Raw genomic sequence first — 12,776 nt, 5'->3', positions numbered from 1 at the left:
TCTCATCCACCAGCACTCCCAAATCCTTCTCCTCAGAGCTGCTCTCATTCCATTCCCCGCCCAGCCTGTATTTGTGCCTGGGATTGCCACAACCCACGTGCAGGACCTTGCACTTGGTCTGGTTGAACTTCATGAGGTTGGCACGGACCCACCTCTCCAGCCTGTCAAGGTCCCTCTGGATGGCATCCCTCCCTTCCAGCGTGTCGACAGCACCACACAGCTTGGTGTCATCAGCGAACTTGCTGAGGGTGCACTCTATCCCACTGTCCATGTCGCGGACAAAGATGTTGAACAGGGGCAGGCCTAACACGGACCCCTGAGAGACGCCACTCGTGACCAGCCTCCACTTGGACACTGAGCCATTGACCACAACTCTCTGAGTGCGGCCATCCAGCCAATCCTAGGTCCAATGTTTATTGACAGAACAGTTCTCAGTAAATTTTGAGAAACTATAAGTGATGAGTGAGATATAAGAACACTGTAAGACAAAGGAGAACAGGGCACAACATGCAGGGATGCATCTTGTTTAACACCTCTTGCCAGAAAATTTGTGACATAAGTAATCAATAAATTGAATATTTGGGACATAACAAGAAATTAAGTACTATTCAAAGTGAGCTTGTCATGAAAAAAATTGTGTCAAAACAGCAATTTTTTTTTTTTTCCGTAGCAGAGTAACAACTTTGTGAGTAGAAGGTAAGTAATAGACATAGTCTGTCTTGCTTTTGGTATACTTTCTATAGCATCTCATAAGACATTCTTATAAGCAGTAAGAGAAATATACTCAAGATTACCCACGTGGCAGGTAGCCAAAAACCTAAGGACAGAACCGTAACCAGAAAACATCTATCAATGAATCACTAGTAAAACATGCTGAGTGGGGTTCCACAAGGATCTATTCTGGCTGTAGTGCTGTATAGTGTTTTCTTTAGTAACCTGGACAAGAGAAAGTATAATTTTGTGGAAAATGTAAGTTTGATTTTGCTCAACACAAAATAGGGAGAATGGGACTGAAATTTAAATTTACCTTTATAAACTGGAAAAAAAAAACCCAAAACAACAGAAAATAGTATAGAATTCCATTAAGATATAGACAGCAGTAATCAACTTCTTAAATAGTAGGTGGGTTAAACTCCTTCAGAAAATTTTCCAGACGTCTTGAAAATCACAACAATGTCATAATGCTTGGTGAATACAGTCCTGTTAATAAGCAAGTAATGGAATATGACATGGAAGGAACACAATTATGTTCTGTTCTACTTGGCACAGAGATAAGCTGAACAACGATCAATTTTGGCAGTAGTCGAAGTCCACACACCAACAAGAGTGATCTGAGGCCTGCAGAAAAAAAAATAATAATAAAAAAATCCAACAAGCTAAAGGTTAAAATTAGAAGAGAAGAATAGAGTGGAGTGGAGATTTTGGAGTTGCATCAGTGTAACTGTATTAAAAACATGCTAACTGAATATCTGAAAGCCAGGGCACATACTGAATTAATACTTCTTTGTGGTAAGGAAATATACTAGATACTTTTTTTTTCCTCTGCTATTTTAATATGATCCTGCTGATCTTGAAGAGTTTGGCTTACTTCCTAAAAGACAAAAACAACAGATGAAAAATACATCAAGCTATGATGAACCTTAGTGCGTTTTGCATAAAGCCAGCTTGAGTTTTCCACAGTATTTTCATGGAAGCAGAACTCTGGAATGTACAAAAAATGTGCATTCTTCTAGATGGATTCATTGCCAATCCAAAACTTCAACCATTAATAGAAATACTAATTAAAAATAATAAAATAAATGTTTTATGCAAACAAGAATTTAGAATGCAAAATCAAGGAAAATTAATTTATTTTTTTAAAAATTGCTAAAATGTCTAAAAGTCATTCATTTATCACATTAAAGATAAAATAAAGTAGCGATGTTCAATATGGAATTGTTCTCCATTTCCTGAGGGAAAATTTAAAAAAAAATAGCAGCAATAAAAAAAGGGACAATCCTTTAAAAAAAAAATCACTCTCCTCCACTTAGTTACATAACACAGATATTAAAAAAAAAAGTCACTGCGGATGATTCTTTCCCCATTCATACAAATTATGAAAAAGATAACTAGAAATACTAGGAAGTGAGGAAAGAGGAACAACATTAAAAGGACAAGCATCCTAAAAATTGTAACCTGTTGTCTTGAAGACTGGACAGTGTACCTATTATCCTCATCTCTAAAAGATATTGTGGAGATTAGAAGGTGCAAAGAAAAGGATGAAAAAATGGTTAGATTCCTTTACAGTGATACATTACAAAGACTAGAACTTTTCAGTTTAAAACTCAGGTAACCAGAAGGGTCTGTGACAGAAATTGAGTTGCAGGAAATATTAATATAAAATAATTATTTATTACTCTTTATAATAGAAAAACTAAATGATATTACATAAAATTAGACATGGTCAAGGGGTATTTGTTGTTTTGCCACACAATGTGTAATAAGTTTGACAGGATAGGGAACCTACAAATTGATTGTAAAACAATAAAAATTCATAGAAGATACAGAAGGACATGGACCAGCTGGAGAAGGTCCAGAGGAGGGCCATGAAGATGAAAAAAGGGCTGGAGCACCTTTCCCTATGAGGACAGGCTGAGAGAGTTGGGGCTGTTCAGCCTGGAGAAGAGGAGGCTCCGGGGAGACCTGATAGCGGTCTTCCAGTACCTCAAGGGGTTCTACAAGAAAGATGGGGAGAGGCTGTTCAGAAGGGTCTGTTGTGATAGGACGAGGGATAATGATTTTAAAATAGAGGGAGGTAGATTTAGATTGGAAATTAGGAAAATTTTTTTTACAATGCAAGTTGTAGAACACTGGCACAGGTTGCCCAGAGAGGTGGTGGATGCCCCATCCCTAGACACATTCAAGGCCAGGCTGGATGAGGCTCTGAGCAGCCTGATCTAGTTGGGGATGTCCCTGCTCCTTGCAGGGGGGTTGGACTAGATGACCTTTGAAGGTCCCTTCCAACTCTAACCATTCTATGATTCTATGATTCTATGTGAATAAAACTTCAATGTCAAGTAATGATATGCTGAAAATTATCAGAACCAGAAGACTGCCAGGGAAGGAATCAGACTATAATTACTTCATTCTTTTATTCATTACCTAAACATATATTATAGACCACCATCAGAAAAAAAAAAAAAGATACAGAACTAGATGTCTGAGCTAGTCTTAATTTTGTAATGATGAGGACAACTGTGTTGATCTGCATATATACGTCCCTGTCTTGGTTATTTTCCTTATTCTGCTTCTAAGTTTAGCTGAATACATTCCTGACTGGATTTTGAAGTTTTTGACACGGAGAAGTAACTGAAGTCTGCTTCAGTAATTGTATTATTGCAACAGCGTTATTATTCTGATTTTTGGCAAAATTCAACTTGACCCGCTTAAAGCTATGTGCAATGCATCACAGTCTAGAGGAGCAGATATCTACCTTTTAAATTACACAGTATTAACTATTCATGGCAGATGTAGAAGTCTAACCGCATGTGGACATATGTAACAGCTGCAATATATTTGTTTTTTTTCAAGAGAAAGGTCAGTAAAGTAAAAGAATAAGTAAATAGAGAAACAAAGCAGCAGCAAAGTATACCTTTAAACATGACATTTCCACTGGTGTCTGCCTTGATACAGTTATAATTCCTACTGTTACTGAAAATCTAGAGTCTTTGCTGAAAATACAAATAGAAGTAGTCTTTCTATTTATTTTTTAATCAATTTCAGAACAATAAATTTGAAACAGTAAAAATCAGGAAAATGAACCGGCAACATTTAAGACTTGCTTCATGCCCATTTACATCCTACTAAGCAAAAATGCTGTCTTCACACATTTTTATGGGTTTGGGGAGAAGAACATGGCATAATCCTAACCAGTAATGATAAGAAGCCCCTTTGCTAGACAGCATCAGGTTTTCTTCCTTGGCAGTACTTCTAAAATGGATTTAAGCTGATGACGGTTGTGAAAATATCCAAGATATTTTAAATTCAGTCCATGGAATTTGTGCATCTCCCTCTTGTTTTACAACTGACAAACGTATTTGCGTGTGTCACACAAAAAGTCACTTACACCACAAAAGAGATTTTTCTAAAAATATGGGGTTTTGTAAAGATCTTAATGAAAAACATTCATGTTCTAAAAATTAAGACATTGGTGGTTTTCTCCACTGTATACCACTTTAAAAAGAGAACAGTTGCTCAGTGGCCTGAAAATACTAGGGAATAAACAAAACAAAATAAAATAAACCAAAAGAAAACAGTTCAGCATGCCCTATCTGAGCTGGAAATTCTGACTATATGTGTTCAGATATTGTTATCAGGTGTTCAGATGGCTGATTACCTTGTAACATTTGTTATTTGAAAATAATACTTTATTGTGATTAAACTATTTTTGTATTGGAAAGAAAATACTTTAGATATTTAGTGTTAACATGCACTCATGATCAAATATGAGACCAATATTATCTAATTTGCCCTCAATCCTCATTCTACTCTGTCTACTTCCAAGGCAATAATTTGTCAAAATTCATTATTGCACAATGAAGATGCATGATTATGGGCTATGTGTCATACATATATGACATGTTTTGTACATCTCTAGGACTTTTTATATCTACCATTTGCTGAACTGTTCACATGCATGTGATGGTCTGACAGCAGAAAGGCACATTGGTCTACACTGTCAGGTTATAATAAATGTGAAAATGAAGCAAGAAGAGAAGAAAGCTAACAAACATTTTGTTCTGTTTTTCCTTGCATGTCTTTTTTTTTGTCTGCTGTCTCTGTGATATATTTTTTTTAATATTGTACAATAGCAATACAAATGATAATAAAGCAGTTTTGATGATAACTCCAGGGAGTAATTTTTGTACCGTGCCTGGGAACCTAGTGACTTACATTGTCTCCTCATTATTGGCTCAAGACTTCGAAATTGATGGACATCAGAGTAAAGAGAATATTTTCCATCTTTCTTTCCTCCTACTCTTTTATAAAATGAACAGCAAGGAGGAAATTAGCCAAGAAGTTCACAACCTTCCATCTAACTCTCAAACCAGCCATTTTCCTACCAGCTGCAGTGACACCAATTATTATAGCCATAATCTCCTTCTGGTGCTAATTTAGTGAAAAATATAACTTTGAATAATGCTGAAATAAAGAGTCAATTGATTTACCCCCTATCGGAACTTTAGTAATTAGAACAGTGTGCACAATATAATTATTCATGTTGTTTCTAATTGAATTTTAAATAATTTCAAATTGATAATGAAATTTTAATGGTCTTGGAATGTACACTATAAAAAAACAGGCAGGTAAATCAAGATGGTTATCAAACTCTTATCTTTTAAACCCTGTTGCATCTCTTATGGAAAAAAAACCCCACTATTTTATATGATAATTTAGCAATGATTTTCTGCATTTCAAACTGTTGCAATTTTTATCTGTGTAGAATAATAACTGAGCAAATATCCTATTCAAAGAATACTTTTTGTTTGTTACTTCTGAAGGACAGAGGGAAGGTGAACTCCGATAGTAAAAAGTGTAGATTAAGTCGTGACTCTGCATCTTAGTCTCACTACCTCACTGTACCAATTGAAAAAAATGTGGCATTTCTTTTAAATTAGTAGTGCAGTGTATTGAATCTGTTATCACTGTTGGCAGTGGCAGTAGTGTTTGTCAACTTAACCTACGAAAGATTTTGTGCAGAGAAGAGCTATCATATTAGTTCATGTTTATCTTCTCTTACACTTCTTGTGCTCCCACACAAAAGGACTGGTAGCAAAATATCTTCTACTTTATAAAAAAAAAAAAGAAGAACCTATTTACACATGGCAGGCTTTTTTTAAGAAACAATAATTTATCTAAGTATTTAAAAGGTGTCAATAAACAAAACATCTGTACATTGTACCACTAAGGAACAGGAAAATCATTATATTTTTCCTCTTTCTTTTACATGAGCAATTGATTTTTGAGACAGAATTCTTTTTCCCTTTCTCAGAGTCTGTGGCTTCCAATGTTGAGAAAATATTGGGGACATCTTTTCTATGCTGCTTCACACTTGTCAAGACTCTGAATCATCCCAATAGTGAGATCTCTATATGGGTCACCACAAGAGTTTCCACTGGTAAAAATACACCCCAAATAAGTATATCTTCCTGCTGTGATAGAATAAGAAGTAAGTTTTTAAACTAAAAGAGGATAGATTTACACTAAAGAAAAAAAAAATATGGTAAGGGTGGTGAAGCACTGGAACAGGTTGACCAGAGAGGTGGTAGATGCCCTAACCTCTTGAAACATTCAAGCCAGGTTGGACCAGGCTCTGAGTAACCTGATCTAATTGGGGATGTCCCTGCTCCTTGCAGGGGGGTTGGACTAGATGACCTTTGAAGGTCCCTTCCAACCCAAATCATTCTATGATTCTATGATTCTATGCTTCTATGAGCTCAACAGAGAAAAATGCCAATATCAAAGTTAAACATTTAGGTAATCATGTACAAATCAATCCTTCAAAAGCAATTTATAATTTAGGATTGACCCATCTGTTTAGTATTAGATGGTCATATTGACAGAGAAATTATATTAGCTAAAGCATTTACTGTCTAAAAGTATTACCTATAATAGAAATCCACAATAAACGAAAAATTAACATTTAAGCCTTAACTCAGAAGCAAGTATTTGCAAAAAAAAAAAAGGTCAGGAAGCATAAGGTCCACACTGAAATTGAAAATCACTTTAAAAAGAAAGCTTGGACTAGCCCGCTTGCCCTGTGAGTCCCCAACTGACAGACAGAGCCTAAAATAACTTAAGCTATTTCTGAGAATGACAGACGAGCTGAATCCATGTTGAGAGAGACAGAGAGAGAGAGTAAACGAATGTTGAAGGGGAATGATCAACGAGGCTGCTATTCTCTGGTGTTTTCAAAAGATGCTGAAACAGCAGATTTCAAAACTGTTTGCAGGCAGACATTAAGATTGACACATAATCCAAGGAAATACAAGTTCATGTATATATATAAAGCCCTATGGATTTACTGAGTTTCAGCTTTTGTTTTGCAAGTAATTTTGTTTTGTCTTGTTTTCCCTGAGTTATTCTCAACTAACAGAGGATTTCCTTTTGAAGACATCAGTGACACTTAACGAAAACAGAAAAAAAGAACAAAACCAAACCAAACAATAGAATAAAATACATTGTCCTTTGTGTGACTTCTTATATAATTAACTTGCATTACCAATAGCGATCACAATGTTTAGTTTTGTATACAGAAGATATACCTCACCAGAAATAAGAGGTTTTCTTCCCCTCTTGGAAAAGTTAGATTTTCATTAGAAACAAAACAAACCAATAAAATTGATAAATTCTGTGTTTTGAGCAATGCTTCATCCTACAGAAAAACATTTACCTTAGGATTTTTTTCAGAACCAAACATTTGAACATTATTCAAAACAACTTTTTAAACTGTACTTTCATTTTATTTCAACTAATTTTATGTATTTCTTAGTATCAAGTGACTTAAATACTCTAAATTACGTTATATGCTCTGTCTTTTCCTTTTTTACTTTTTTTTCATCATCAATGATTTGAAAGATTTTTAAGGATTCCAAATACTAAAAGTAAGTTTCACAACGAACTTTCTAAATACTTTACAAAAAACATAGATATCAATGTCTCATGTTTTTGTACTTGTGTATTTAGAGGAATTCATCAAACTATCTTCCTCTCAGGATGTTTCCACTATTCTAATGCATTTATGAAAAATGTTGCATTTTTTTGAAGAAAGCAAATATTGTTTTCTAAGTATCTGACATCCAAACAAAGCAGCAAGCATCCCTAAACCTTTTTGAGTTAGCCTAATCCTCAGCACTGATGTATCATTAATGATAATAAACACACTATTTGACTCTAAGATTATCACATTGCAACTATGGACAAAATTTGTTGTCTTTATTTTACTACAATTCCAGTAATTTCAGCAGAATGCACCAATAAATCTGCAAGAGCATGTTGTTTAATAGGAACATCACCAAACGTGATCTGGTAAATCATTCATGAAAAGCAAAATATCGGAAGGTTATTCTAAAACGATTTTTTTTTTTTGTGCAAGCACATTTTCAATGATATTTAAAGAACAGATGAAACATACTCTAGTCATTAGATTTTCATGACACATACCAATGTAAATTATGGACAGTTCTACTGGGCAATTAAACTAACAGAGATACGTGGTGCTAAGTTTTCTTTGGTGTTTCCATCACTACATCCTTGCAATAATAAAAACACTGATCTTGATCTCGTTAAGACAGTTATAAACAGAAAACCATTTCATACTCTTACATAAAGCTCTACTAAAGGTAGAGGCATGTAAAAGTAAATTACACAAAGAGAAAGCAAAAAAGGGACTCTGAGACATTAACATATAACTTACAATTTAATCATATATATAAATGTAAAGTTGCCACTTTAAACCCCTTTGATAGTCACAAAGAACTGTGTATCTTGAAATTAACTAATAGGAATGTTTGACACATAAAATATCTCTTTTATTTTGATTACAGCATTGCCTGAAGACTCTTTTCAGAGACCAGGACACATTCCTGATAAACTTAAAAAAAAAATAAAATAAACCAAGTGAAAACATCTTGTCTAGTATGAAGCATATATATTTCAAGTGTGAGATTTAAGATAACATAGACAATTATTTGATGGGACAGGAAGGGCAGGATTGTAACCTCTCTGCCTTTTTACAGGGCCTTGCAGCACCAGTCACATGGCTGGGCACTGCGGCTCTCTCTGACCCATACTGCATTTACTTTTCACCTCAAGATGTAGACAGCTAAATCAAGTAACAGAGACAAAAATATGTTGCATGAGCTGACTCAAGAATTCAAATAACTTCAAAACGGGAAATTTTGTCTGGTAAAAACCAAGATAAAAATACATTTGCTCATAAACACATGTCAAGACTGTTGAATATTTGGGAATAAAACTTAGTCTATTGCTTTATTGCCTTTAGCATTCTTGACAATTTTCTCACCCTCTGTCTTTTAAAGCATGCTAACCTAGTGACCTTGAAAGATTATGCTTTAACTCTGTCATAGAATGAAGAAGAGTGATCAGCTAGTCTCTCCAGCTTAAGAAGATATTCACATCTTTTTTATTAACTCAGGGAAGGCTGTTTACACAACCAATTGATCCACTCAACTGATACAGCCACTCCCTTGTCACTTTTGAGTTAAGTTTGGCTTTCTCTACAGCAGCTGTGGCCACTTCATGTATTCTTCCCTGAACTTCATGAGCACATATGTTGTGCCCTCCTCTAGGCCTTCTTCCATCATGATGGTGTATTGGTCAGTCACACTGGTACAGAAAATATACTGTCTATATACATACACTCCTACATAAATAATAAAAAAATAAAAGATTAGTTACAATCTCTGTTAAAAAAAACTGCAACTTTTTTAAATTATTTTTTTTTCCTGTGGAGTTAAATTCAAAGCAATATCAAAGTTTTTTTCAGTACATCATCTTGTGCCTATTGATGTGACACTCACTGACCCGCTATGACTTACAATAATAAACACACTAACAGGTAAAAGATGAAAAAGAGACTATTTTAGTCTCCAAACCAAAGCCTGTTGTTTAATAACTGAATTTTAGCTAGTAATGATAAAGAATCTTGAAGCTCTATTAACTGAAACAGCATATGTCAAAAATACAAAAATTTCTTTTTAATTTTTAATGGCATATCCTAAAAGTTTGCTGCTTTGATCACCAAGTTAATGAGTACTTAAATCCTTAAATAAAGCAATAATAAATAACAGCCATAAGAATTACAGGTGAACTGAGAAAAGGACTTAGGCCAGCAAGCATTGTACTATACTACTTGAAATTTAATTTATTTGAAAGTATTACCTGAAGCATGGCAATCTTTGGATATTCTTTTATTGCACTTCAAAATATTCAGTACTTGAAATACTGTGGGGGATGGGGGGGGGCGGGCGAACAACACGCAGAATCATAGAATAATTTAGGTTGGAAAAGATCCTTAAGATCATTGAGTGCAACTGTTAACCTAAGTAAGTTAACAAGTTCACCACTAAACCATGTCTCTAAGCACCACATCTACATGTCTTTAAATACACCCAGGGATAGTGACTCAATGACGTTCCTGGGCAAGCCTGTTCCAATGCTTGACAATCCTTTCAGTGATCAGTGAAAAAAATTTTCCTCATATGCAATCTAAACCTCCCCTGGTGCAACTTGAGGCCATTTCCTCTTGTCCTACCACTTGTTACTTGGGAGAAAAGACCAACATCCACCTGTCTACAATCTCTTTTCAAGTAGTTGTAGAGAGTGATAAAGTCTCTCCTGATCCTCTTTTTCTCCAACCTAAATAAACCCAGTTCCCTCAGCCACTCTTTGTAAGACTTGTGCTCCAGACCCTTCACATCTAGCATACCATCTAACTGAAACTAAAACATAAAACATCTGAACTTTTCTTATGTCTGCAGAGGCTATTAAGATGAGGGAAGGTCCAAATCTGTCTCCTGTACTTCAGCAAGCTGTTACTGAATAATTTACAGTGAAACTCACCAGATATACTGCAATTGCAGGTAGTATTTATTTTACAGAAATTTTAATGTGTTGAATTCAAAGATTCAAAATACCAAATGTATTTTAATTCCAGGACTTGCAGGACTCAACATTTAACTTTTTTTTTTTTTTTGTATGTGATCTTTTGAACTTGGACACTGAGTAAAATTTTATATTAGAGGAAATATTAATATCTTATTTATGTACTATCTTGATATTAAAGAAATGATATCAAGACATGAATAATAACCTGCTTCATTGCCTCTGTGTCTGACTGCAGTGTTTGGAGGATGTGCACAGCAGTACATTTTAATGTGTGATGTAAGTTTACCTTTTTAAAATTTTTGTTGCAAAGTGAGCACCGAAACAGGAAAACTCATCTATTGCATGCATAATTTTTAGACCTATATCTTGAATTTGTGACACTGGGATGCTGCTTAATTTGGATTTTATTACAAAAATGTGCATTTTCTACCAACAGTAAAGTGCTGAATAAAAGTAGAAAGAGATGTAGTAAGAAGTGCAAGCAATGTTGCACTAAATAGCAAAATCTCTTGTTTTCGAACTTGCGTTTAAATGTTATTTTACTTGAGGTCCTGTTATGGAAAAATGAGAGTACGTCACAGAGCCATTAATTTACCATCTGTCCAACTAGTGTTTTAATAGTCTTATAGTTAAAAATCACCTAATTAAATCAGAAAAAAAAAACCTCATTGACAGTAGAGTTATAGATTGCTATAATTTTTTACAGAAAAAGCCCTTGTATTATCCACCTATTTTCACTAGTTTTATAATCAATCTTCTTGGACACTTTCTATTGACAATTTCAGTCTTCCTCAAGAAGAGCAAGGCACTGGTGTTCAGCATCCTTCCATTTTTGCCAAGAGGAGTGTGATATTCACAAGGCAAGGGAGAGTATTCCTCCTCAGTCATGGGTCTGCTTGGGGATATTTTTACATAATTTCTTTCCACAGCCTGCTGTCTTCCCCCTGCTCCCAGCAAAGAGGTGAAATCTGCCCTTCAGCCCCTTATACCCCCATGGACCATTTGTCTGTCAGGGACTGCCTAAGACTATCATCCCCTTCCTCAGTGGCACTCACAGAGCTGCAGCTTAAACAGATTGAGCAATGGGCACTTGGCCACAGGGCACCTGGTAAACCCAGCTCAGCCCCACTCAGGCCAAGGGCAGCCCAGCCAATCCATAGGACCTGCCACAGCCTACCAAGAGCAACTGGAAAACCATATTTACTTGGTTGCTACACATCTGGAAGTTGCTTAAAGTCCATGCCTTCTTGACGTCCTCTTTTCATCCACTTTTACTTGCTGAAATTAAGGACTGATCATTAACACTTAGCAAGTCTATAATCTGTATCTCATCCTGCTGTTTAATTAGATCAAGCACCTTCTGCCTATTCATCCTCCTTGCACTTTAAGGGAAAAGGGTAAGGACATGCCCTTTCACTGCTGCAACAGGTTTTACTAAGTTTCAGATCAGATATATAATCAGCTCTATAGACTTGTTAGAGAATCTCAAAATTACTAAAAAGAATCTGTCAGAGATCCTTGCCACAATATAAATGGTATTTTCCCCACTGAATAGATGAAGAAATGAAGGAAATAAGGAAATTGCCTCTCATAGACATGTTTTCAGACTTCCACTAAGGGACTTTCAGAGGTGAAATTCACATTCCCATTGAAACTAAAAGCTGTGTATATTTTGCACTACTTTGTAAACACCTGTTCAGATAGGGTATTGGTGATCTTTTTGCCAGACACACATTTTCCATATGTGCACGCTCAAATAAAAGATTAAAAAAGTCTACTTGCCAAAAACAAATGAAGTTCAAGATGTTGATTTTTAATAATCTAAAAGGTTTTGTAAAAAAAAACCAAACCAGATTGTTATTCTAATTTTCCACCATGTTTAATTAGACTGAAGACAGTGAACCAAAATTACTTATGAAGCAAAAAATCAAACAAACAAACAAACCAAAGAAGCAGAATACAAAGGAGGATTTGCAATGTCAATACAGAAGTAGGACTTGTAGATCAATAATGAAATAATACTAACTTGAAATATGTTCATACAATTAATTTTACTGAGTGTAAAACACAAAAGATGATCAAATGACTGAGAAAAGAGATCTATTTCT

Source organism: Chlamydotis macqueenii, chromosome 1, assembly GCF_036417535.1.
Source record: "Chlamydotis macqueenii isolate bChlMac1 chromosome 1, bChlMac1.mat, whole genome shotgun sequence".
NCBI classification, from domain to species: Eukaryota; Metazoa; Chordata; class Aves; order Otidiformes; family Otididae; genus Chlamydotis; species Chlamydotis macqueenii.
Note: the sequence above shows the minus strand (reverse complement) of the source record.